This window comes from Nicotiana sylvestris, chromosome 1 (genome assembly GCF_000393655.2).
Source record: "Nicotiana sylvestris chromosome 1, ASM39365v2, whole genome shotgun sequence".
NCBI lineage: Eukaryota > Viridiplantae > Streptophyta > Magnoliopsida > Solanales > Solanaceae > Nicotiana > Nicotiana sylvestris.
Window position 1 is genome coordinate 52,071,016 of NC_091057.1, and position 24,548 is coordinate 52,095,563.

General features: G+C 40.9%; 1 long non-coding RNA gene across 1 annotated transcript; it reads right to left on the bottom strand.

The window, feature by feature from the left end:
• Positions 1 to 5,977: 5,977 nt before the first annotated feature.
• LOC138879546 (uncharacterized) lies at positions 5,978 to 24,035 on the bottom strand. The gene is made up of 5 exons (XR_011402701.1): positions 22,905 to 24,035; positions 18,028 to 18,095; positions 16,986 to 17,055; positions 8,999 to 9,071; positions 5,978 to 6,030 (listed from the first exon to the last, which is right to left on the bottom strand). It is a non-coding gene; the product is annotated as an uncharacterized lncRNA (long non-coding RNA).
• Positions 24,036 to 24,548: the final 513 nt, after the last annotated feature.

The following is a 24,548-nucleotide window of genomic DNA, read 5'->3' on the forward strand; positions in this document are numbered from 1 at the left end:
TGCCTATAGGGATCTCGTTTTGGCCAAATGAATTCTGCTTGCTTCACCTTATATTCAAATAGAAATCATGCCTATAGGATCTAAAACCAGTTTAGTTAGACCTAAAATCAGTTTGACTCTAAGCTTATACTGGTAAGTTTTGAATCATTTTAATTAAATAACCTACTATTTTCGTGCTAATCAATATCACTAGAAAGCATGCCTATAGGATCTAAATCACCCATTTAAAATTGTTTACTGATTTGCTAACTTTCTAATCAATAATAGATACCACGCTCATAGGATATCACTATTATATGCCTAGGCAAGCATACATGGCGCTTAAAAATCCTGCAACTGTAAAACTATGTTCTGTTATCTGTGACTACTTATATTCAAATAGGTCTAAAATCAGTAGGCAATCTGAATAGGTATTTGACACTTTGGTCCTATATTGTATAATCTCTACTTACCTAGATATCATGTTCTAAGATTTTCTCTTAAATACCTGAAATTGTTGTTTGAGACGTGCACTTACTTGTTATGTTTGTGGAGGTAAATATGAGCCTTTAATTGTTCTTTTAATGCATTCCTAATTGTTTTGATTGACGCCTAGATTTTTCTCCTTTAAGTACTTTAGGATGGTCTAGAACTACCTAAATTAGAGGTCATAAATACCTCCACGGCCACAAGGAAGGGACGGATAGTACACGCATAAGATATCTTTCAAGATTACTAGAACGCTTTAGGTTATGACCAAGTGGAGGGAATTGGATAGTAAAGATATGATGACTACGTGCTAATATCACGTGTAGCCCCTCATTGAGGAGTGATTACCGGGCATTGTGTGGGTATGATCCTGTAGGCTAACCAACCTAGGACCCCTCTTTCCCAACACCCCTTGTTCAAATGAATTTACTTGTCTTTACATATGTGTAAGTTGTTCAAACCTTTTTCCTTATTTTCTCTATTTGAATTATGCATGTGAAAACATGCCTTTATTTGAGAATACGTGTTGAAATTTTTTATTTATTAAAATGACTAATTCACATAGTTTAAGTTCGGTCGGGACCCACCATTATGGACCCCGAGGGGTGCCTAACACCTTCCCTTCAAGGTTATTTCGAGCCCTTACCCTAATTCTCTGGTAATGCAAACTAGTTACATGAGTTAATCGCTATAGGTGCCCTAATGCACCATAATCCATTAGGTGGAGACTCTTTAAATACCCAATTCCCAAAAGGAAACGAGTTATTTCCCCCATGAATGTCGAAACCCAGACTCCCCGCGAGGGAAAAAAGGGGGGCGGGACACAACCACTCTTATAATAACTCCATCGGTTTCGTCTGCCGTTGGATCCAAAACTACACACAACCTGATTTCCGTAACACCAGGGATATGTAGGCAACTCAAGAACCAGGGTTCAACCTAATTTTGAAAAAAATACATCATACCTCACTCAATTCAGACAAAAATAATCATCATTTTTTTACCCGACAACTCATTCATCATTCCCGAGTAAAGAGGGGCAGCTGTTGATCCCCAATTTTGTCCTTATATTTTTCAAATAGTAGATATACTTTTAAAATATTATTTTTATCATTAATTAGTTTACAAGAGTTATACAAGTAATTTCTATAATTTGTTTTAAGTTTTAAGATTAATTTTCTTGCATTTAAATTACTTGAATATTTAATTTATAGCCCCAATTAGGGCTAATTTCGGACCAGTTAAGGTTCAAATAAATAAGTCCAAAACACCTGACCCAATTTCCCCAACCCAAATTAGACGACCCCTTTTATTTTTAACCTAGTCTGGACCCGTTATCCTGACCCGCCCTATTTCCTTTTGATCTTGGTCGTTGATCTCTGATGATGAACGACCCATAATAACCTTCCCCCCTTTCCTTATATCCCCTCACACAAACCCTAATCCCATTTTCCCCAGTAGCTGCCTCTATACGCTCTCAAACCCACTCAATTCTCAAACCCTAGCCACCTCCCAAAATCTTCTTCGAATCCAATCAAATCATGGATTCCTTTTGTGATTCTCTTGCCTTTCATGCATTACCTCATTGCTATCTACAAGATTATGGTGTTACTTAGTATTTGCCTCACTTTTGGCAAATATCAGTTCGAACCAAGGGAAATCGGCTTCACCTTTGAGACGTAGACAATATCGTCTATATATACTCACTACCAAGTTATATGGTTCCAATTTTCCAAGATCCTCAGCCAATCAATGATTTTCGTCGAACTAGGGTTTGAAATTTCAGTCTTTTCCTATACCGGCTCTATTACTGATTGAATGTGATATATTCTTTCCTTTCTTGTGTTTGATTGATTGTATTTTCATGTTTTTTCGTTTAAATTAACCACTATATAAACCCATCCCCTTATTTCCCTAGGAGGGACCTGATTTTACTGTTATTACTTTTACTATTCTCCTCTTTCACTCGTTCACTCACTTCATTACACTCAAATTTTTTCTGAAACTGTTGAATTCTTGGCCGGCTGAAAGCCAAGGACATAAAGTTATTAAACAACCTCCTCTGGTGCAAGCAATGCTCGGAGCCCTTCTTGAGGCTCTTGTGAACTCCGAAGCATCGAGGATTTGGGGTTTCATTATCTTCTTTCAATTGCTGCTACTGAATCACTATTGATATTCTAGGTTCCTCATTATTTTTCTTGTTTAACTTTGCTACTAGTTAGTGTCCTTGACTCTTGCAATTTCAATTATCTCCCTTTTTGTTTGTTTATGACATGTGTTCTGTGTGCCAATATTGTTTGAACTTTTGTAAGTAGCACGATTCAGCTTTTTCCTTGCTATTAACGAATCACTTGTATTGTGTTGGTGTATGCGTTGCAACAATTCTGTTGTCTTAACAATGCTCTGCAGCTCCATGTTCTCTAGTAATTCAACTCAGGAGGCTTCAACATATGTAATATGCCACATTATGTGAATGGATTCCGGTTTTCTTAAGTGCTATTTGTAACTAATGTGTATTCCCTACATTGTCCTGTATCTCTATGATAAATCAATGCCTGCATTTCAAACCTTGTTGAGTTATTCTTGCCCAACTTGGTAAGTTTCTGAGGCTGTGCTGATTAGCTAAGGCATGTTTCCATTATAATTAAGTTCTAATGTATGTTTGATTTATCAATCTTATGTCTTTAACATTGCTTCTAGGGAAAATTTCTATGTTAGCTTCTTCTATTATTCTGGGTAACTAGTACGAGTTATTATGCTTGCATGTCCTATTCCTCTGGAGTTGATGAGTTCTCTAGATTTTGGCATTGTTATGGTTTGTTGTAGACCATGCCACTAGGCTATTGTTATACTGCTTATGATCCTGTTAGCCTCCTATGTTAGAAATCTTCATATGAAATAGCTATCCCTCTAACTATAACTATTGTGATTAAGGTTCACCTGTCTAAAGTCTTTTTGACTGACTCTGGCTAATGTGTTTTGCTAAACTTGACTTCTGGAGCTTAGCATGTGTGTGTATGTTTTCCCTGGGGACCTGCTTCTTCAGCCCTCCTAATGTGTGACTGTGTTCAGCATGCTACACCCTTTCTTTTGTTGAATGGTTGCTCAATATGGTGTTAGTTTTCTATGTCAAACTTGCTATGTTAAGTTGTCCACCTAGTTAGCATGTTCAAGCCCTCTTGTTTGACCAAAATTATTCCCTTATATTATAAAAAGTGATGATAAGTTTATGTAATCGTGTCCCTATGAAGTATTATTGTTAATAGACTTTAGAGTTGTCAATTAGTTGCCATGTATGGTCCCTATATCTAATCCTGGTATGAGTTCATGTATGGCCCCGAGTTGCGCAATTGATACACTCTGCTATTCGTGTGAAAAGTGAGCTTACTGAAGGCCCAGGCAGTACTGAGTTATTTCTCTTTTGGGACTTCTCTGTTTATTAGGCCTGTAGTCCTTTAGTATGTAATATTTGCACTTGTATTCATTATTTTGGGCCTGTAATAATTTATAAACGAAACAAATGGGGAAATTACTAAAAAGGGGGATAGGGTACCTTAATTCTCACACGAATGGGTAGAAAACATGCATATAGGATCTATGTGGTGTATTTGCTATTTTTCTTACATGCCTTTGGTTTCATGTGTAGAAAGCCTGCCTATAGGGGTTACACACACACTTCACTTAACTTGTCAAGACATGTTAGTTCAAGTCTTTGCTATACCTATTTTCATGTATACTACTAGACAACATGCCTATATGATGTAATAGCACATGCCTTACCCATATAGATACTATGACTATTGGATTCTAATTTTTAATCGATTAGTGTCGTTATTTTTATTACACTGCCCCGCCTAGATGATATGTCTATAGGAGTAAAATGTTATAAAATTAACTTAATCGTCAATTGTTAGAAATCCTAGCTATATGATGTTGTTGTGAATAAGACTAATGTTGTTAATACTAGACTCTCAAAGCTATCATTGCCTAATCACGCAACTGTTAGGAACCATACCTATAGAACATTGATGTAATGACCCAGTCGGTCGTTTTGAGAGTTAGAGACCAGATCCCCTATTAACTGCTTCCCCTGTATTTATTTGAGCCATTGTGACTTGCCAGGAGGTTCATTTTGGGTTTTAGAAGTGTTTGGGACACTTAGTCCCTAAAACAGAGGCTTAAGACTTAGAATTCAGACTGTAGTCGGAACTGTGTGAAGACGACTCTAGAATGGGGTTTTGTTGATTCGGTTAGCTCCTTTGAGTGATTTTGGGCTTAGGGGCGTGTCAGGATTGTGTTTTTGAGGTCCGTAGCTCATTTAGGCTTGAAATGGCGAAAGCCAAATTTTTGGAGTTTTGGGTCGGTAGTGGAGAATTTGATATCGGGGTCAGAATCCAATTCTGGAAGTTGGAGTAGGTCCATAGTGTTGAATATGACTTGTGTGCAAAATTTGGAGTTAATCAGACATGGTTTGGTTGGTTTTGGGCATCGTTGTAGAATTTTAAAGTTTTAAGTTCTTAAAGTTTGGATTGGAGGGTGATTCGTGATTTTAGTGTTGTTTGATGTGATTTGAGGGCTCGACTAAGTTCGGATGGTGTTTTAAGACTTGTTGCTATATTTGGATGCTTAACGGAATGAAATTTGGACTTAGGCAATTGCTGAGTTTTGCTGGTTTCTTGTGTTTTCACACATGCGGAGAGGAAACCGCAGGTGCGGACTCACGTGCAGAAGATCAGGCGCAGAAGCGTATTTGGAAGAAATGTTCAGGGGTCATAGGTGTGAGGGAATTGTTGCATCTGCGGGAATCGCAGATGCGCTCCAGGACCCGCAGAAGTGGAAGAAGACCGCAAAAGCGGACATGGGCCCGCAGGTGTGGCCAATTGCTCGTAGATGTGGACCCAATCCCTTAAGTCATTTCTGCACCTGCGATGGAGCAGGTGCGATGAAAAGTCCACAGATGCGGAGTAAGTGGGCAAAAGATACTAATATGAACTCTTATCCATGGGTTACATTTAAAGTCTTTTTTCTGTAACTTCTCGTAATTAATGACATACATTAAGTTATATTATATCAAGATGTCCAACTACAAGTTATCCCTTTATCACTTGCACTCTAACTATTTGTTTCCTATCTCTGACTATTTAGGTCTGTGATCATATCTATCACAATCCAAAATCCACTAAGGGTTGTGAGGGCTATCAGGCAAGCCAATACCAAATAACTAGTAATTTCTTGTTTTAATATTTTTGAAATTATTTCGTTTTAGACATTAAATAATAAATGATAAATTTCACTGAAATAAATAATGATACCTTTAACAATCTTAAAATATCGAATAATCCCATAGACATCACAGAACCCGGTATCACAAGTGCATGAGCAATTTCCAGAAAAATAATACAATAACTGTCCGGGAACAAGTTGGACAGTAGCAAGAAAATACAATAAAATAATCTAAAGCAGACTTTGCTAGCTACGGATCGTCTCGAGAAGTGTAGCTCACCTAAGTATCCGGATCAACCATGCTGCTGCGTCAAACCAGGCTACTAGATATGTATGTGCCTGTGCAACAAAAATACACAGCAAGTATAACATGAGTACGAAAATAACGTGTATCCAGTAAGTATCCCGTCTAATCTCGAAGAAGTAGAGACGAGAAGTCGACTTCGACACTTGCTAGTGGTCCAATAATGATATACCAATAATATAGTAAATCGAGAATTTTATAAAAATGGTTGTAACTCAATAGCATGAAGCAAGCAAACAATTCTTATATTCATAGGAAATTCCCAAATTCATTTTCGTCATTTATACATTTATTCTCAACCTAGGGAAGCAATATCCTCATTTATAAATATTAAGGCAAGCAATACAAGCATGTGCAAATCATGCCGAGGACGTACGGCCCGATCCAATAATATTTAAATTGTGCACTGCTAGAGGGTCGAATGGCGCAAACCATAGATGCATCTATTACCCCGCTAGCGAATTATACATGTGACGTTGTCAAATATAAATAAAAAATCACCCCGCTCGCGAATCATACATGCGACGCGATACACATAGAAACACGCATTCAAACAGTCAATCAAGACATCATCAGGAAAAACAATTATCCAAAGAAATGGCAATTCTCTTTAATGGTCAAGAAAATAATGTTTAATTCCTTTAGAAATTTATTTACCAATTCAATATGATTTAAGCATTTTAAATTGACAACAAAATTCCAAATATTACAAGTGGATCATGCTTTTGGGTCCTAGACTACCCGGACTTATGCATAATAGTAGCTACGCACGGACTCTCATCACCTTGTGCGTACGTAGCCCCCACAAATAGGAGCACATATCCAATTAATTCACTTATGGGGACAATTCTCTCTTACAAGGTTTGAAAGGAGACTCCTCGCTCCGGAGTTCTATAACCGGCATTCCATGCCCTTCCGAAGACTCAAATCGATGCACATTGCTCCAAAACTAGCCAATAATTATGTAAACTCATTAATATATTATCAATTACTCATTATAATCCAATTTATAACAATTCCTAATCCCAATCGAAAAGTTGACAAAATTTCCCTCGGGCCCACGTGCCTGGATTCCGAAATTCTTGGAAGATAAAGTTTACCCATAACCTCACGAACTCAAATATATAATTTACTCTCAATTTCATGCCAAAATCGTGGTAAAAATCCAGGAATACTAATTTTCTAGGTTTTCCTCAAACTCCCAAATTTCTATCAATTTTCATGCCAAAATCTATACATAATCAATGCATTTAACTCAAGATAGGTGGGGATAGCTTACCTTGTCATTGATGATGGATACCCCACTTGAAGCTCTCCAAAAATCGTCCAAACAAGAGTAAAATGGAAGAGAATGGGCCAAACCCCCGTTTTAAAGAAACCTTACTGCCTCTAGCATTTTTGCACCTGCGGTGCATAGACCGCTTCTGCGACGCATGTATCGCTTCTACGGTCCCAGGCTCAAGACCAAAATCCGCTTCTACAGTCTCCTCAGCCCAGATGCGCACCCCCATCTGTAGGTAAATCACCGCACCTGCGGTCACTGCCCTTCTTCACCCTAACCGAACCTGCGACCATTCCCTCGCTTCTGCGATCATGCACCTGCGGCCAAACTTGTGCAGGTGCGATTACACCAGAACTGGTGCACTTCAGCCATTCCTTATGTTTCATTTCTGATCCATTGACCACCCGAATTCCACTCAAGTCCCCTGGGACACCGTCTAATCACACTAACCAGCTCCAAATCATCATGAGAACCCGCTCGCGGACTCAAATCACAATAAACAATGCCTAAATCACAAATCATACCCCATTTCAAACTTGATGAACTTCAGAACTTCGAACTTCCTCATCTGATGCCGAAACCTATCAAATCAAATCCGATTGACTTAAAATTTTGCACACGAGTCATATTCCACATTATAGACCTATTCCAACTTCTGGAATCGGATTCCAACACCAATATAAAATAAGTCCACCTCTGGTCAGACTTCTCAAAAACCTTCAAATTTCTAACTTTCGCCAAATGACTCCAAAATGACCTACAGACCTCCAAATTCACTTCTGATTACTCTCCCAATACCAGAATCACAATACGGAGCTATTCCCAGACATGAAATCCCAAACGAACATCAATAGCATTGAAATGCACTTCAACCCAAATTTATGAAATTCTTCTAAAAATGCTAACTTCCACAATAGGCGCCAAAATGCTCCCGGGTCACCCCAAAACCCGATCCGGGCATACGTCCAAGTCCGAAAATCATCATAAAAACCTGTTAGAACCTTCAAATCCCGATTCTGAGGTCATTTAATCAAAAATCCAATTCTAGTCAACTCTTCCAACTTAAAGCTTTTGAAATGAGAATTTCCTTTCCAAATCCAAATCCAAACTTCCCGAATTCTGATTCCGACCTAATATACAAGTCATAATACCTGAAGTGAAGCTACTCATGGCCTCAAACTGGCAAAGAACGCGCTAACGCTCAAAATAACCGGTCGGGTCGTTACATTCTCCCACACTTAAACATACGTTTGTCCTCCAAAGTGCTAAGAACTACGCTGGAGTTGTCTGAAATCGCTGTTAAACACCTTGTGCACCTAACCGTTCTATCACCACTCGGTTGAGCACATTATCTCGATAAAATCGGAAGATATTCTCTTGTATTCAAGCAATAAGCTTAGAACCTGTCACGACCCTAAAAATGGACCCGTTCGTGATGGCGCCTCTCGTGAAGACAAGGCCAGCTAACACTTCCCATATCCAATTATTAAGAGTTAAACCATAAGAATTAAATCTAAAACATGATAAGATAATTCAAAGTTAACAGATAATAGCATAATTCACAGAAAATAACCCAACACAGCCTGATACCGGGGTGTCATTAGTCATGAGCATCTAACAAAATAGAATACTCCAAATATATAACTACAGAGTTTAATACAAAAACTAAGAAAAGAAAAGAATAAGATAGAGAAGAGCTCTGAGCTGTGAACACCAACAACTACCTAGAGACTCCTCGGATCCGCCTGAGCCAGAATGATCAGCACTCGGGAGAGGGACCGAATACGCTTGAATCTGCACACAGGGTGCATAGAGTAAAGTGACTACTCCAACTCAGTGAGTAATAATCATAAATAAAGACTGAAAGCAGGAAATCACGTAAGGCACAAAAATATGCTATAATGAAGCAGTAAAACCATTAAAAATAGTAAATCCAGTGAAAGATAGGTAGAAACCCTTTAACTCAAATTTAACTTCATGAAAATCCTTTTTCAACACTTTAACAGGTAATTGACAGTCAATTATGAAAAATAAACACCTAAAGGTTTGCCCCTCGGGCACAGTATCAGCAATTCTACCCCTCGGGCAACATCTTAGAACAATACCAGCCCCTCGGGCTCAATCTCACATCACAATGGATACCCGCGCTCACTGGGGAAGTACAGACTCCTAGAGGGGCCCCTTACGGCCCAAGCGCATTATCAAGCCACCTCATGGCATCATCACTAGGCCCTCGGTCTCATATTAATCAAGTCACCTCGTAGCGTACATATCTCAGGCCGTCAGCCTCATAATCAGTTTCAAATGTTTCCTTACAACATAGGCCCTCGGCCTTACTTAGTCAAAATCCTCACAAGCCACCTGGGCAATAGTAAAACATGATTCTCAGCCCAAAAATATCATTTACAAGATTATGTAAGTGTTAAAACAGAGTAAACATGGCTGAGTACGAAAACAGTGAAATATAACATGACCGAGTTCAAGTATAAAGTCAAAACAGTGAGGAAATACCAGTAAAAATCCCCGAAGGGTTCAAATAGTTGGCGCAAGGCCCAAATATGGCATTAAGCCCAAATCATGATGATAGCAAATAGATTTCAGTCAAATACGCGGTAAAATAGTCATTCGAGACGGACCAAGTCACAATCCCCAACAGTGCATGACCCCACTCTCGTAATCAAGTGCACGTCACCTCAATATAGCACTACGATGTGCAATCCGGGGTTTCAAACCCTCAGAACATCATTTACAATCATTACTCACCTCGAACCGGACAAATCTCTAGCTCGCGACGCCTTTGCCCCTCGAATTGGCCTCCACTCGCATCGAATCTATCCAAATCAGAATGAGGGCGTCAAAATATGCTAAGGAAATGAAGCCCAAGCAAAAATAATCAAAATATGACACAAATCCCGAAATTACCAAAACCTGACCCCCCGGGCCCATGTCTCGGAATTCGATAATTTTTACATCAATAGTCCTTATCTCCCCACAAGTTCATACATATCAAAAGTTCTAAAATCCGACCTCAAATGGTCCTTCAAATCCTCAATCAAAGGTTTAAATTTCCAAGCCGTAGTTCTTCAATTTAATCCCTTATTTTCCATAATTTCTAGCTCTAATCCATGAAATAATAGCATAGGAACACGTTTTATGTCCAAATTCCATACCTCGATGAATTTCCCTTGAAATCCCTCTTTCAAATCGTCTAAAAAGCTCCAAAGCCGAAGTCAAAAATGGTGAAATAGCTTAAAATTCGCGAAGGCCACAATTTATACCTTCTGCCTAGACATTTTCGCATCTACGGGCCCAATATCTGCTTCTGCGGTACCGCATTTGCGATTCTTCCTCCGCTTCTGCGGAAATCACTTAACTCCCCTTAGTCTGCATTTGCGGTCCCCTACCCGCATCTGCGACATCGCAGATGTGGTCACCCTAACCACTTCTGCGGTCTCTGCACTTCAAGACCTTATTCGCTTCTACGACTAATCACCCGCACATCCGACGTCGCACATGCGGTCCCCAATCTGCAGTTGCAGAAATACCAGAAGCAACAAAGTTCAGCAGCTGCAACAAGTCTCAAACCTTTCCGTCAACCATTCGAAATCACCCCGAGGCCCCCGGGGCCTCAACGAAAAGCAAAACATATCCTAATACCTTATTCAAACTTTTACCAATCTTCAAAACACCTCAAACAACATCAAATCAACCAAAACACGTCGGATTCAAGCCAAACTTTCTAAAATCTTCCGAATTCCGCTTTTGATCAAAAACCCAAGCAAACCACGTCTGAATGACCTGAAATTTTGCACACACATCCCAAATGACACAACGGAACTACTGCAGCTTTCTGAATTCCATTCCGACCACTATATCAAAATCTCGCCTACCAACCGGAAATCACCAAAATATCAACTTCGCCAATTCAAGCCTAATTCTACTACGAACCTCCAAAAGTCATTCCGATCACGCTCCTAATTAATAAATCACCTCATGAAGCTAACCGAACCATCGGAACTCACATCCAAGCCCTCTAACACATAAGTCAACATTCGGTTGACTTTTCCAACTTACCTTCCTCAAAACAGACTAAGTGTCTCAAACCTTACCAATTCATTTACGAATTTGACCCGATCAACCCGACACCACATAAAACGGATAAAAAAGCATAAAGAAGCAGAAATGGGGAAAATGGAGTGGTAAATCATGAGACGACTGGCCGAGTCGTCACATCCTCCCCAACATAAACAAACATTCGTCCTCGAACGAGTCAAGAGACATATCTGAAGCCTCAAACAGGTGAGAATATCTGCTCCGCATCTCCCGCTCGGTCTCCAAGGTAGCCTCCTCCATGGGCCGACCTCTCCGTTGCACTTTCACTGAAGCTATATCCATTGACCTCAACTTTCGAACCTAATGCTCCAAAATAGCTGCTGGCTCCACATCATCCAACTGAACCGTGTTGAAATCCAAAACATGAGATAGATCCCTAATATACTTCCGGAGCATAGAAACATGAAATACTGAATGCACACTCGACAAGCTGGGTGTCAAAGCAAGCTCATAAGCCACCTCCCCAATCCTCCGAAGCACCTCAAAAGGCCTAGTGAACCGAGGACTCAATTTCCCTTTCTTCCTAAATCTCATAAGATGCTTCATGGGCGAAACCTTCAACTGACCCTTCTCACCAACCATGTAGGACACATCTCGAACCTTACTGCCAGTATAACTCATTTTTCTCGATTGCGTTGTACGAAGCCTCTACTGAATCACCTTCACCTTTTCCAAAGCATCCTACACCAAGTCTGTCCCCAATAGCCTAGACTCACCGGGCTCGAACCAACCAACTGGAGATCTACACCATCTCCTATACAAAGCCTCATATGGAGCCATCTGAATACTCGACTGGTAGCTATTATTGTAAGCAAACTCTGCAAGTGGTAGAAATTGATCCCATGACCCTCCGAAATCAATGACACAAGCACGCAACATGTCCTCCAATATCTAGATAGTGCGCTCGGACTGCCCGTCCGTCTGAGGGTGAAAAGTTGTGCTCAACTCAACCTGAGTACCCAACTCTCGCTACATAGAACTCCAAAACTACGAAGTAAACTGAGTGCCCCTATCTAAAATGATGGAAACTGGGACACCATGCAAATGAATAATCTCCCGAATATAGATCTCTGCCAACCGCTCTGAACAATAGGTAGTACACACAGGAATGAAGTGCGCCGACTTGGTCAGCCGATCCACAATCACCCAAATATCATCGAACTTCCTCATCCGAGGAAGTTCAACAACAAAGTGCATAGTGATCCTCTCCCACTTCCACTCGGGAATATCCATTTGCTGAAGCAAACTACCCGGTCTCTGATGCTCATATTTCACCTGCTCTTAATTGAGATGCCGAGCTACAAATCCCAAAATATCTTTCTTCATCCTCCTCCACCAATAGTGCTACCTCAAATCCTGATACATCTTTGCGGTATCCGGATGAATGGAATACTGCGAGCTATGGGCCTCCTCCAGAATCAACTGCCGAAGCTCATCCATAATGGGCATACAAGTCTGGCCCTGCGTCCTCAACACCCCATCATCACCAATGGTCACATCTCTGGCATCATCGTGCTGAACTTTGTCCATAAGGACAAGCAAATGCGGATCATCATACTGGCGCTCTCTGATGCGATCATATAAGGAAGACCGAGAAACCACGCAAGCCAATACCCGATTGGGCTCCTAGATATCTAACCTCACGAGCCAATTGGCCAAGGCCTGAACATCAACTGCAAGAGGTCTCTCCCTAACTGGAATATATTCCAAACTCCCCATACTCACTGCCTTTTAGCTCAAAGCATCAGCCACCACATTAGCCTTTCTTGGATGGTACAATATAGTGATATCATAATCTATAAGCAACTCCAACCACCTCCGCTGCCTCAAATTGAGATCATTCTATTTGAACAAGTGTTAGAGGCTACTGTGATCAGTAAACACCTCACAAGACACACCATACAATTAATGCCTCCAAATCTTCAACGTATGAACTATGGCAGCCAACTCCAAATCATGAACGGGGTAGTTCTTCTCATGGGGCTTCAACTGATGAGAAGCATAAGTAATAACTATACCCTTCTGCATCAATACACAACCAATGCCAACTCTCGAAGCATCACAATATACGGTATATGAACCTAAAGCTGATGGCAAAACTTAAACTGGAGATGTGGTCAAAGTTGTCTTGAGCTTCTAAAAGCTCTCCTCACACTCGTCCGACCATACAAATGAAGCACCCTTCTTAGTCAACTTGGTCAAGGGAAATGCGATAGATGAGAATCCTTGAACAAAACGGTGATAATAACCCGCCAAACCAAGAAAGCTACAAATCTCTGCGACTGAGGACGGTTTGGGCCAACTTTGAACCACCTCTATTTTCTTTGGATCAACCTGAAAACCCTCGCTGGACACCACGTGCCCCAAGAAAGCCACTGAACTGATCCAAAACTCACACTTGGAGAATTTTGCATAAAGTTTCTCCCCTCTCACTCTCTGCAACACAACTCTCAAATGCTCTGTGTGCTCCTCCTAACTATGCGAATACACCAGAATATCATCAATGAAGACTATGACAAATGAGTCGAGATAAGGCCGAAACACACTGTTCATCAGTTGCATGAACGCTGCTGGGGCATTGGTCAGCCCAAAAGACATTTCCAAGAACTCATAATGACCATATCGGGTCTTGAAAGTCATCTTAAGAATATCCGAGACAGTGATCTTCAACTGGTGATAAGCTGAATGAAGATCAATCTTGGAGAACACTCTCGCTCCCTGAAGCTAGTCGAATAAATCATCGATGCGAGGCAAAGGATACTTGTTCTTAATTGTTACCTTGTTCAATTGCCTATAATCAATGCACGTCCTCTTAGTGCCATCCTTCTTCTTCATAAATAAAACCGGCGCACCCCAAGGTGACACAATCAAGGAGTTCTTGAAGTTGCTCCTTTAATTCCTTCAACTCCGCTAGTGCCATACGATACGGTGGAATAGAAATAGGTTGAGTACTCGGTACTAGGTCAATACCAAAATCAATATCCCTATCCGGTGGCATGCCCGGCAGGTCTACAGGAAACGCATCGGGAAAATTCCTCACAACTGGAACAGAATCAATACTAGGAGTCTCAGCACCGACCTCCCTCACAAAGGCTAGATACGAAAGACATCCCTTCCCTACCATACTTGGGCTTTCAAGAATAAGATCACTCTACTGAGAACATAATCAGTCACACCTTGTCACTCAATCCGTGGCACACCCGGTATAGCCAAGGTGACTATCTTAGCATGATAGTCCAGAATAGCATGACACAGATATGGCCAATCCATGCCTAAAATGATCTCGAAATCCACCATACACAATAATAAAAGATCCACACGAGTCTCTAGACCCCCAATAGTCACCACATACGACTGGTACATACAGTTTACAACAACAGTATCTCCCACCAGGGTAGATACAAGAACAGGTGAAGCAAGAAACTTACGAGGCGTACCTAAATAACGAGCAAAGTATGATGACACATAAGAAAAGGTGGAACCGGGATCAAATAATACAGAGGCATCTCTGTGGCAAACTGAAACAACACCTGTAATAACAGCATCTGAAGCAATAGCATCGGGTCTACTTGGAAGTGCATAGAAATGGGCCTGATCGCCACCTGATCGACCTTCCCCTCTGGGGTGACCCTTAGATGACCGACCTCCACCCCTAGTTGGCTGGGCTGGTGGTGTTGGAGTAATTGGCGCTAAGGCCGATGACTGACCCCTCTGCTAAGATGAACTCGCAAGACGATGAGGGCATTGCCTCCATATATGAACCATCTCAACATACTTATAACAACTCCCAAGTGCTGGAGAAGGGGACTAAAGGGAACCCCTCGCACCGGAGTGACTAGCAGATGCACCCGGCATAGAAGAGCCCTGAACCGATGGAGCACGGGACAAACTCTGAGCTGGAAGGGCACTAAGAGATGACTGGACCTTATGAGAACTATGAGAACCATGACCCGATGACACCCCACGATAACCTAGGCGAGCTGGCTGAGCATGCCTGAATGGATGGCCTCTGTCGTGCTGAACTTGACCTCTCGAAGGAGTACCGTTGTAACTACCAGATTCTCGAGGCCTCTTGGCCTCCCTCTCCTGACGCTCCTAGCGACGAACAAACTCAATCTCTCGAGCAATGTCTACAACCTCCTCAAAGGTAGCACCAATAACCCTCTCCCTGGTCATGATAATATGAAGCTGATAAGTGAGGCCATAAACAAACCTCCTAATCCTCTCTCTATATGTCGGAACCATCGAAATAGCATGACGAGCTAACTCGGAGAACCTCATCTAGTACTGCATCACATTCATCTCTCCCTGACACAACCACTCAAAATCCCTACGCAGCTCCTTTCTGCGGGACTGCGGCACATACTTCTCCAGAAAGAGAATGGAGAACTTCTGCCAGGTAAGAGGTGCTTCACCAATAGGGATACACCTCTCAAAATCCTCCCACCAAGTGAAGGTAGCTCCAAAAAACAGATAAGTAGTGAAAACGACCCCATTGGTCTCCATAATACCTGTTGTACAAAGCATCCTCTGGCCCTTATTTAAGAAACCATATACATCCTCGCCCTCTGCACCACTGAAGGTCGGAGGCTGCAATCTACCAAACCTCTCCAACCTACGCTGCTCATCCTCCGGCATGGCAGGAACTACATAGTCCTGAGCAGTTGCAACCGGCTAGGCTGGATATGCCCCCGACGTCTGAAGTCTCTGCACGACCTACTCAGGCATACAAGCGGCGGGAGCCTGATTGCCTCCCCCGGCCTAAGAAGTAGCTACGGCTGTAGTGGTTGAAACCACCTGAGCTAGGTCAGTGCAAACTGATAAGATCTGAGCCAAGGCCTTCTATAGACCCAAAATCACAATGGGCACAGCTGGTGCTTGAGCTGGTGCTGCTGGAGCGCCCATAACTGGGACCTGATCCTGAACTGGGCCAGCTGGTGGGTCTACAGGTGCTGCCCTAACTGCTCTACCCCTATTAGGACCACAACCACGACCACATCCTCGGCCTCTAGTGGCCACAACTGGTGGTACTGGTGGTCGTCCATCTTGACCGGCAACATGTGTCCTCACCATCTGTAAGAGAATAGAATAACGGAAATTTAGTACTTGGATCAACAAATTCGCACGACCAGAATTTCAAGAATCTGAAGTTTTTCCTAAAGGTTCTACAGTCTCTCGAGGATAAATACAGACGTCTCCGTACTGATCCGTGAGACTCTACTAAACCTGCTCATGACTCGTGAGACCTATGTAACCTAGGCTCTAATACCAACTTGTCACGACCCTAAACTCAGACCCGATCGTGATGACGCCTCTCGTGAAGACGAGGCCAGCCGGCACTTCCCATATCCAATTCTTAATAGTTAAAACCATAAGAATTAAATCTAAAATATGATAAGATAATAAAAAGTTAACATATAATAGCATAATTCGCGGAAAATAACCCAACACAGCCCGATACCGGGGAGTCACTAGTCATGAGCATCTAACAAAATGGAATACTCCAAATATATAACTATAAAGTTTAATACAAAAACTAAGAATAGAAAGGAACAAGATAGGGAAGAGCTCCGGGCTACGAACACCAACAACTACCTAGAGACTCCTCGGATCCGCCTAAGTCAGAAAGGTCAGCACTCGGGAGCGGGACCAGATACACCTGAATCTGCACACAGGGGTGCAGGGAGTAAAGTGAGTACTCCAACTTAGTGAGTAATAATTATAAATAAAAACTAAAAGCAGGAAATCACGTAAGGCACAAAAGCATGCTATAATGAAGCAGTAAAACCATTAAAAATAGTAAAAACCAATGAAAGATAGGTAGAAATCCTTTAACTTAAATTTAACTTCATGAAAAGACTTTTTCAACATTTTAACAGGTAATTGACAGTCAATTATGAAAGTAAACTTATAAAGGTTCACCCCTCGGGCACAATATCAACAATTTCGCCGCTCGGGCAACATCTCAGAACAATACCAACCCCTCGCGCTCAATCTCACATCACAATGGGTACACGTGCTCACTGGGGGTGTACAGACTCTTGGAGGGGCCCATTACGGCACAAGCGCAATATCAAGCCTCATCATGGCATCATCACTAGGCCATCGACCTCATATCAATCAAGCCACCTCGTGGCGTACATATCTCAGGCCCTCGGCCTCATAATTAGTTTCAAATGTTTCCTCACAACATAGGCCCTCAGCCTTAATCAGTCAAAATCCTCACAAGCCACTCAGGCAATAGTAAAACATGATTCTCATCCCAAAAATATCATTTAAAAGATCATGTAAGTGTTAAAACAGAGTAAACATGGCTGAGTACGAAAACAATGAAATATAAAATGACTGAGTTCAAGTATAAAGTCAAAACAGTGAGGAAATACTAGTAAAAATTCTCGAAGGGTTAAAATAGTTGGAGCAAGGCCCAAATATGGCATTCAGCCCAAATCATGATGATAGCAAATAGATTTCAGTCAAATACGCGGTAAAATAGTCATTCGGGACGGACCAAGTCACAATCCCCAACAGTGCACGACCTCACGCTCGTCATCTAGCGTGTGCGTCACCTTAATATAGCACTACGATGTGCAATCTGGGGTTTCAAACCCTCACAACATCATTTACAATCATTACTCACCTCGAACCGGTCAAATCTCTAGCTCGCGATGCCTTTTCCCCTCGAATCAGCCTCCACTCGGGTCGAATCTATCAAAAATCAGAATGAGGACGTCAAAATTTGCTAAGGGAACGAAGCCCGAGCGAAAATAATCAAAATATGACACAAATCCCGAAATTACCAAAACCCGACCCCCCTAGGCTCGCGTCTCAGAATTCGATAATTTTTACATCAATAGATTCTTTATCTCCCCACGAGTTCATACATATCAAACATTCTGAAATCCGACCTCAAATGGTTCTTCAAATCCTCAATCAAAGGTCTAAATTTCCAAGCCCTAGTTCTCAATTTTAACCCTTAATTTCCATAATTTCAAGCTCTAATCCGTGAAATAATAGCATAGGTGTCGCGCCCCCTTTTTCCTCTCGGAATCGGGTTTGTAACATTTGGAGGGACAACTCATTCCTTTTGGGAATTGGGTTTGATTTGAGGAGTTACCACCTAATGATTAGGGTTCATTAGGACACCAAGAGGGTTTGATTTGAGTAACCAGGGATTGGGTAAGGGCTTGAAATTATTCAAATGGGTAGGTGTTTGGAACCCCTCAGAATCCACTAGTGTGGTTCTCGGCCAGACAATTATTGTGAATTTGGGGTGCAATTAACATGTAGACAAATAAAGCTCAAATAGGAGGGGATTTCACATATAAAGGTTTGAAAATAGACAAAGTTTAAAAGAGCAATTTGAGGAAGCGAATTCTAGAATGAAAATATTAAAGAAATAAGAATAAAGGAAAGGGGGGTCTAGGTTTACTAAAAATATGGATCACCCCACACAACATCCGGTAATCTTCCTCAATGAGGGGCTACACATGACGTTATCGCGTGGTCATCATATCCATATCTACCCTTCCCACCCCGTTAAGGTATTTAATGCGCGGGTTGGTCTCGTTTACTTATTGCATGCTATTACCCGTCCCAATCCTATCAGTCCCGGAGGCATTTAGGACTACTAATCCTAAAGGAGGGATATTGGGCTTATTTGTAGTTTCAAAGGTAAAAAACCTAAGGCGACATACAAAACACGTATTGAAAGTTGAGGGAAATCACATAACAAGCAGAGGCTCAGATATACCTCCTTGAACAAAGAAACACGTAATCAGCATGACTTACACATACTGTTTAGGTCTGATTATTATAGATGAAGATGGACGGTTACTGAGGCATTTTTAGTTTATTACATAACTCATATAATAAGTCCGAATCAGGCCTTCCTGTTGGTTATAATAATTAACAGAAACAAATTCAGCTTATAATTTTACCCTAAGGCTTGCCTAAGCGTTGGACAAGGATCCTACAGGCATAATATCTACTGGATTCAGAAAAACAATGAAATAGTAGGGCCTGAAATATACTGGTTAAACTCGCTAAATAAGGGTAGTCAGATTGTTAAAAGAGAGGCAAGTCTTAATGAATTGGTTACAAGTTCTACAACTGACAGTACCCATTATTTCCAATTTTAGCTCTATACGTGAATGAAGCGGCTCAGCTTCGATTAGGAGTTCCTATAGGCATGCTCTCTATGCGTTGTTGATTTTGAACCTTGTAGACGTGGTGTACAAATGCAAAAAAAAACTTATTGGCATAGTATCTAGATGTGTAAGACTGGTTTTAATCCTATAAACATGGTATCTAGTTTGCAGAATTTTGCTTAAGGCCTATGCGCATGGTATCTATGTGTAATTGAATACGTAGAATTGAACAATCCTACAGGACTGACTTCTATATGAGAATTGGATATGCAGAATACAAAACGACATATAGGCATGATGTCTATATACATTTGTGTATGCAGAATTCAAAATACCTATAGACATGGTATCTATGTGAGAATTGGAGATGCAAAATTCAAAATGACATATAGGCATGATTTCTATATGCATTTTGAATATGTAGAATTCAAAATACCTATGGACAAGGTATCTACCCTTTGCATACATAGTTACCCACCCTTTTCACTAACCATCCCCATGAGTTTATTACAAATTATTACAGCCCGGAATAAAATAAGAATACATCAGAAAAAACATAAATAAAAGTACAACTAGAGGAAGCCTGATTCTGACTTCCTCACTGAGTTATGAGGTAAACCAACTCCAAGAGATCATGATCCAAAGCCTTTCTCCCATTTGAGTGTGTCAAAGTTCCCTAAGAGCCTCAATGGGACTCAGGGCAATGCTGACACGCAAACGTATTATTAAAACAGGGATAAGTGCAGTGTGGAAGGGCTAGCCTTCAAGTGTCCAAGTTCATAGGGAGCTCAAAGGGTCCTAAGGCAAGGCTCACAAGAGGGGGGGAGAACTTAAAGACTAAGAAAGTGTGCAAGTGAAGAACAAAATGCTAAAAGGGGGAAAAGAGAGGGAAACAGCTACAAATAAGTACCCATAAAGGGTCCAGGGGAATAGGGAAATTGTGAAGAGCCTATTGCTTATGCAAGGGCAGGCTTTAGGCATGCCCAGCAATGGAGAATGCTAGCATACCTATAAGTTTTCTAGAACACACATTATTAGAGGCTAGGATCCCAGGGGATCAAGTTTGATTCATGGACAATAATTTGCAGTATTGTCGTGCCTCAAACCATAGCATGAACACATAGGGGTAGGGGTTTGGGATTCATAATAGAACAGGCTGAAAGAAATTTTAGCATGCTAGAATAAGTGTTGAACTATACAGAAGCAGTAGGTAGACATGCATACAAAGGTAGTAAATAAACACATTGTTGTGGTGCTGAAAACCTTAAATCAGGACATACCAGTTTCAAAGAAGCAAATAGAGAAAAGCATGTAGTAGGACTTGCAAACAGGCGACAAGAGAAAATACTTTTGAGTATGGGTATAAGTTCAGAAAGACCATGAGTGTTGGTGTCAATGAAGAGCAGGTATTTATAGTGTGAAAACAGGCAGAAAGAAGGTACGGCGATAATTAAGGAACTGGTATCAATTAAAATCAATTAGTACGAGACTTCCTTTAATTAAGGATTTTAAACTATAGGAACATGGTAGTCACATAGGTCAGTCTCAGTAACTCAGCAATGTAGAAGAGAGAGAGTATCAAATAGCATACAAAGGGTCCAGTAGAAAGACCTTAGAAGAGTTTAACAGGGAATCAAAACCATATAAAGAAATAAAGGTCGAAACAAAGCTTTGAACGCCTAATCGAGTAGTAGATGAGATAACTTCAGAAACTCGAAATAGGTACAAAGAAGTTAGGGCTTTTTTTTTAAATCAAACAAGTTCAGAGATGAAGAACAAACAAATCACATAACTAATGGTCTCAAAACTCGAATGAACCCCCAAATTCTAGAGTTCTTGCCATCAATCGAGTGTAGAGATGAAATCACAAGTAATCAAGGAAAAGATACTAACGAAACAAGTTCAGAGATTTCAGAAAGGAACTGAGACCTTTAACATGCATCTTTCAGTAGAAGAAACTCATGATTAATATAGTAAAAGAACAATATGCGAAACACAGTAAACGAACTCATAAGAACATAGTAGAAGAAACACATAGGAAGACACAGTAGAAGAACTCGTAAGAACACACTAGGAGAGACACATAAAAATCACAGTAGAAGAAACTAATAAGAAACATAGTAGAAGAAACACACAAGATAAAAAGAAAATCAGAGAAACATCTAAATAACTTAACAAAAACCCTATATCGGAAAGATAAAGGTTTTGAAAGCATAGTTTGTTGAAAGAAATCTCGAGAAACCATTTAAAAGTTTAGGGAAAACACGGATCTAGAACAGATCTAAAGAAATCAGAAGAACCTCAAAAGTTAGGGTTTCAGAAGAAACCAGATGGTGAGAAAGGCTTGGAGAGTCGTTGATCTGAGCAGGAGAAGTCGAGATCAGGCTCGAATAGTCGTGGCATGCCGGAGCAAGGCCGGAGGTGGCCATAGAACTCGAATCAAACAAACTCTGGGCCAAGCTTCTTCATGGTCAGGCATTGAAACTTCAGTAACCAAACGTGTAGGAGTTATAGGAGGCCGGTATAGGACTTTTATGGCCTTGGAAGCCATGGATTTCGGTGGTTTTAGGGTGGAAGTGGAGGGAGTCGGATAGGGTTTCTGAAAGAGAATTTAGGAGAGGGGGAATCCGGGGGCGGCTACCGGTGAGAAATGATTAGGGTTTGGGGGTATTGGGAAATTAAAAAGGAAAGGGTGAGTATGAGTCGTTGATCTAAATGATCAATGGCTCGGATTGAAAGAGGGATTCGAGCGGATTATTAAGAGGGTTGTGGGTCGGGTAAATTTAGGATTTGGGCCGGGTAATGGGATCTGAAATTGGGTTCAATTAGGGATTCCCATCTGGCCAGAATTGAAATACAAATGGGCTAACATTTAAATAGCCATTTTCCCTTATTTATTTTATAAAAACTAGTAAAATAATTTCTGGAAATAATAAGAGGTACTAAATGATTAATAATATATAATTATAAAAATAATAATACTGGAGTCAATTTTATAATTATAAACACAATTAAATCTTAAAATAAGCAAATATTGAAATTATATGCAATTTAGCTTTTAAAAATACTAAATATATTTGTAAAATTATGCAAAAATTATGTTAGCTATATTTTAGTATAAATATGAGAATCTAGTAAGTGAATTGCCAAAATGACAATTTTGAGAATAATTATTGGGTTTTTCTTGATAAAACAGGGCAATAAATTGATCCAAAAATCTTTAAAAATTAATGAAAAATAAGAAAACCCTTGGACATACTTATATATGCATACATATTCTATTTGAAAGGTAATTTTCATATAAAAAATATATACGAAAAAATTGGATATCAACAATAGGAACGAGTTTTAGGTCCAAATTCCTTACCTCAATGAAGTTTTCTTGAAATCCCTCTTTCAAATCGTCCAAAAAACTCCAAAGCCAAAGTCAAAAATGGTGAAATAACTCAAAATTCGCGAAGGCCACAATTTATACCTTCTGCCCAGATGTTTTCGCATCTACAGTCCCGATATTTGCTTCTGCGGTACCGCATTTGCGGTTCTTCCTCCGCTTCTGCGGAAATCACTTAACTCCCCTTAGTCTGCATCTGTGGTCCCCTACCCGCATCTGCGACATTGCAGATGCGGTTACCCTAACAGCTTCTGCGGTTTCTGCACTTCAAGCCACTCTTCGTTTCTTCGACCAATTTCCCACACATGCGGCGCCGCACCTGCAGTCCCCAATCCGCAGGTGCGGAAATACCAGAAGCATCAAAGTTCAGCAGCTGCAACAAGTCTCAAACCTTTCCGTCAACCATCCGAAATCACCCCGAGGCCCCCAGGACCTCAACCAAAAGCACAAACATATCCTAATACATTATTCAAACTTGTACCAATCTTCAAAACACCTCAAACAACATCAAATAAACCAAAACATGTCGGATTCAAGCCAAACTTTCTAACATCTTCTAAATTCCGCTTTTGATCAAAAACCCAACCAAACCACGTACGAATGACCTGAAATTTTGTACACACATCCCAAATGACATAACGGAACTACTGTAACTCTTGGAATTCCATTCTGACTCCTATATCAAAATCTCTCCTACCAACCGGAAATTGCCAAAATATCAACTTTTCCAATTCAAGCCTAAATCTACTACGAACCTCTAAAACTCATTCCGATCACACTATTAAGTCATAAATCACCTCTTGAAGCTAACCGAACCATCGGAACTCACATCCAAGCCCTCTAACACATAAGTCAACATTCGGTCGACTTTTCCAACTTAACCTTCCTCAAAACAGACTAAGTGTGTCCAACCTTTCCAATTCCTTTTCGAATTCGATCCGACCAATCCGATACCACATAACACGGATAAACAAATCATAAAGAAGTAGAAATAGGGAAAACGGAGCGGTAACTCATGAGATGACTGGCCGGATCGTCACATTCTCCCCAACATAAACAAACGTTCGCCCTCGAACGAGTCAAGAAACATATCTGAAGCCTCAAACAGGTGAGAATATCTGCTCCGCATCTCCCGCTCGGTCTCCTAGGTAGCCTCCTCCGCGGGCCGACCTCTCCGTTGCACTTTCACTGAACCTATATCCTTTGACCTCAACTTTCGAACCTGACGCTCTAAAATAGCTGCTGGCTCCATATCATAAGTCAAATCACCATCCAACTAAACTGTGCTGAAATCCAAAACATAAAACGGATCCCCAATATACTTCCGGAGCATAGAAACATGAAATACCAGATGCACACTCGACAAGCTGGGTGGTAAAGAAAGCTCATAAGCCACCTCCCAAATTCTCCGAAACACCTCAAAAGGCCTAATGAACCGAGGACTCAATTTTCCTTTCTTCCCAAATCTCATAACACCCTTCATGGACGAAACCTTCAACAGAACCTTCTCACCAACCATGTAGGACACATCTCGAACCTTCCCGTCAACATAACTCTTCTGTCACGACTGCGCTGTACGGAGCCTCTCCTAAATCACCTTCACCTTCTCCAAAGCATCCT